Genomic DNA, 4,140 nt, shown 5'->3' on the forward strand with positions numbered 1-4,140 from the left:
ATTGGAGAAAATGTGAGTACGTTTAAGCTATTTGGGTAGTGTGATGAGTAAGGATGGAGGTTTGGAGGGTGAAGTGCTTGAAAGGGTACAGCAGGGAAGAAAGGTTGCTGGTTCTTTGAGAAAGCAGTGATAAGAAACAGGGAGAATGAGCATGCAAGTGAAAAAGTTACTACATGACAATATTTGTGATACCAACTCTAACGTATGGAAGTGAAGCTTGGACGTTGTTGGAAGGACACAAGTCAAGAGTGAGAGCAGTGGAAATGGGTTATTTAAGAGGGAGCCTGTGGAGTCACATGGAGAGACAGGCTGACGAATGAGGATATAAAGGAGGCGTTGTGGTGTGGATGTGGATACGTTGATGGGACTCGTTATGAGGAACACACTGAGGTGGTTTGGCCCATGTGGAGAGGATGGAGGGTGAAAGACTGACAGAAGAGAGTGTATGTGAGTGAGGTGGAGGAAGAGGGAGGGGAGGCCGAGGAGGATGAGATGGGAGAGGGATGGGGTGGAGAGGTATATGAGAGAGGAGGGTGTGAATTGGAAGCAGGGCAGTGAAATGGCAGGGAACAGGGAAGAATCGACTTGGAGGCGATTTGTTTGTGGCCACCCCAAACCGGGATTGAGGCGTCTGGCAATAGATAGATAGATTAAAGTAATGCCTTCTAAATGGAGCTGAGAATTTTTAAAAGATTGACAGTAAAATAAATGGATGTAAAAGCCCATTTTACTCGTTACTCTTCTGTTAAACCTTCCCATTTACCTGCCTTCTTTTTATAGTTCTGGATGATTTTACATCCCTGTGCCAAAGAAAACTATATTTATCTAAGCTTGAGGCGCCTGTAATCCTGTAAGGGGTGGGCACTGACAAATCACCTACATGTCACCCTATGCCCCTGCCATTTCACTGCCCTCTGCCCCAAAGAAAACTACACATGGATAATGATACCAGTGACTGATAATTGCTACAGAACTGCCAAAGACAATACTAACTTCTTACGTTCCACTATGGCTTAACTTGAGTGTGTAGTACCAACTGCAGATATGTGGTTTAGTCCAGTCATGGATAGGCGGCTAAATTGGTGAAGAAGGTAGAAATGGCCAGAGTTGAGTCACCAGCAATGGCAATCCTTCTACTCCTGAAAACCATCCACACCACATTACTCACTAACTCAAGGATACTGTACTTGTCCATCTACCCTATATATCTATTGCCAGAACACCATAATCCCGTAATAGGTGGTCGTTTGGCTGCAAGTTAGTTATTTTATATGGAGGGAAACTAACCCACCACCAACCCACTTGCTGACACATAGGGGAACATGCCTTATGGGTTGGTTATATAGTTACCACCAATGTTGTAAATGGTTTCCTGGCATCTAGGAAACTTTTTGGCTTGTCAATCAATGTAAAGCCACCTGAAAAAGAAAACAAGATTAACAAAAAGTGACAGAGAAAAGATGGCAGAAATATAGGAAGAGATGAGGACAGACTACAGAAAAATGAGAGAAAATGTCGCAGTCAAGCTCACCTGGCAACACACGTTTTATATACGGTATTGTGATCCACTTAGGTTATCATGCATAACTGGTACAAGGCTTGGTGTGTGATAAAGGAACTTGCACAATAACAAAAAGCACACTACCTATGGGATTTACCCTATAGTACTGGGCATCCCAAAGTGCAATCCCAAATTTTCCAGCTTTGACAATAACACCAGACCAACTAAATACATACCATACATTATGATATGCTGTGTATCAGAAACACACACAGGAATGGTTAGATTAATAGAAAGTTAAGACACAATAAGGAAAACACACCAAAGAAATACCTGATATGGGCTTTAAATAAGAGTTTCTCATACTAAGGGGTGGAGAAGTATCATTACTGGCAGTCAGAATGGATTTGGAAGATGTGCAGACTGGCCTGGGAGGAAGGCAGAGTCGGAGGATTGGAAGTCAGGTATAATCGCTCCTCTGTACAAGGGAAAAGGGGAAAAAGTGTATGAGTAGGAGACCTGCTGACAGAGTTAGGGAAATAACAGAGGAATTAGTTGAAGAACAGGGAGGTTTTAGGAAGGGATGAGGTTGTGCAGATCAGATATTCATTCTTAGGTCTTTAGTGAAGAAGTTTCTAGAGAACAGACAGAAGTTGTATGTGGCTTCACAGATTTGTAGAAAGCATGTGACAGGGTGGATAGACAAGGAATGTGGAAAGTATTAGGAATACATGGAATAAATGGGAAGTTGTTGAAAGCCATGAAGAGTATGTATAAGGGTGCTAAGGCTGCAGTGTATGTGGATAGGGAACTGAGTGAATTGTTCTCTTTGAAGGTTGGATTGAAACAGGGACATGTCATGTCTCCGTGGTTGTTCAATCTGTATATGGATGGGGTTATAAAAGAGATACAAGGTAGGACAGCAGATGTTGGAGCAGCCCTAATGACAGAGGGCAGTGTGTGGAAACTCCCTGTACTGTTGTTTGCAGATGATATTGTGTTGTTAAGTGAAGATGAGGGGGAGCTGCTAGGCTTGTTGGATGAGTCTGGGGGAGTGTGTAAGAAACGGAATCTACAGGTGAATGTAGGGAAGAGTAAAGTTATGGTCTTTGACAGAAGTGAAGTCAGTGAATGCAGAGTGAGACTGGATGAGGAGGAAATGGAAAATGTGCGTGCATTTAAGTACCTGGGTAGTGTGATGAGTAAAGATGGAAGTTTGGAGGATGAAGTGCTTGAAAGGGTACAACAAGGAAGAAAGGTTGCAGGTTCTTTGAAGGCAGTGATAAAAAACAGGGAAGTGAGCATGGAGGTGAAAAAGTTACTGCATGACAGTACTGTGATAACAACTAACATATGGAAGTGAAGCTTGGACCTTGTTGGAAGGACACAAGTCAAGAGAGAGGGCAGTGGAAATGAGTTATTTGAGAGGAGCATGTGGAGTCACATGGAGAGACAGACTGACAAATGAGGATGTGAAGGAGCGTTGTGGTGTAGATGGGATAGGAAGCGTTACGAGAAGCAATCTGAGGTGGTTTGGTCATGTGGAGATGATGGAGAGTGACACTGACAAGGGGTGTGTGTGTGAGTGAGGTGGAGGGAGGGCAAGGCCAAGGATGAGATGGTGGGACGGAGTGGAGAGGTACATGAGAACGGGGTGTGTAAGCTGGGAGCATGGCATTGGACAGGGCAACATAGAGGCAATTTGTTTGTGGCCATCCCTTATGGGATTAAGGTGTCTGGCAATAGATAGATAGACAGAGAAAGCAGTAGCTGGTAAATTATTTTTTTCAGTTTTACAATCCTTTATTCTCACATTCATGCATCTTTGGAGTTTATATGGTATCATACAAATACTGTGTGTTCTTCATTACTATCTGATAGTTAATGCAATTATTATATGCATTCTGTAACCAGGATTTGCAACACATTTCCTGTCACTATTGTATCTGTCACTATTATATTTGATTTCTGTATTTTCAACGATGTTTTTATTACATTTCCAGGTGTCAAAAACACAATAATTGTGTTATGATTTTATGGAACTTTATAATTAACATCTGCACTTCTGGCAAACTCTGAATAACATTTAAACTCCTGTCTGTCAAAAAGAATAATAATAATAATAATAATCCATCCATCCATTGCCAGATGCCATGTATCCCAAACGGGGTGGTCAAGCGCTTAGAGTTAATTGTTTTACAGGGAAGGGCACCAACCCTCCACCAACCCCACTTGACACGTAGGGATGCCAACAGCATCTGGTGTTCCCAGGCGGTCACCCATCCAAGTACTAACCAGACCCAATGTTGCTTAACTTCGCTGATCGGATGGGAAGCGGTGTACTCAACGTGGCATGGCCGTTGGCAATAAAATACAAAAATAAAAATAATCACAATAATACTTTCAGTATGAAATATTCAATTTTGCGCTTATTTACAGTTTCCAAGCATTTTCAGTGTTAGATACTGAAACTTCATTGACAGGTCAACTTGGGAAATATCAAGAAATAGGACTTCCTTTCCCACCCTAGGGCAGAGTGAGGAGTGGCAACGTCCAGACAGCCCAAATTTGCCCAATCCAATGGGTTATACTTCCATACGTTCATCATTCAAGCCCCCAGAATCCTGGCTCTATCGGAT

The 4,140-nt window shown here is 42.5% G+C and overlaps 1 non-coding gene across 1 annotated transcript; it reads right to left on the bottom strand.

Annotated features, from left to right (window-relative positions):
• Positions 1 to 3,747: 3,747 nt before the first annotated feature.
• LOC145390137 (5S ribosomal RNA) lies at positions 3,748 to 3,866 on the bottom strand. Its single transcript, XR_013895577.1, has one exon. It is a non-coding gene; the product is annotated as a 5S ribosomal RNA (ribosomal RNA).
• Between the last annotated feature and the right edge of the window lie 274 nt (positions 3,867 to 4,140).

Source organism: Coenobita brevimanus, unplaced genomic scaffold, assembly GCF_032717465.1.
Source record: "Coenobita brevimanus isolate Jiangsu-jjx unplaced genomic scaffold, ASM3271746v2 jjx.HiC_scaffold_2887, whole genome shotgun sequence".
NCBI lineage: Eukaryota > Metazoa > Arthropoda > Malacostraca > Decapoda > Coenobitidae > Coenobita > Coenobita brevimanus.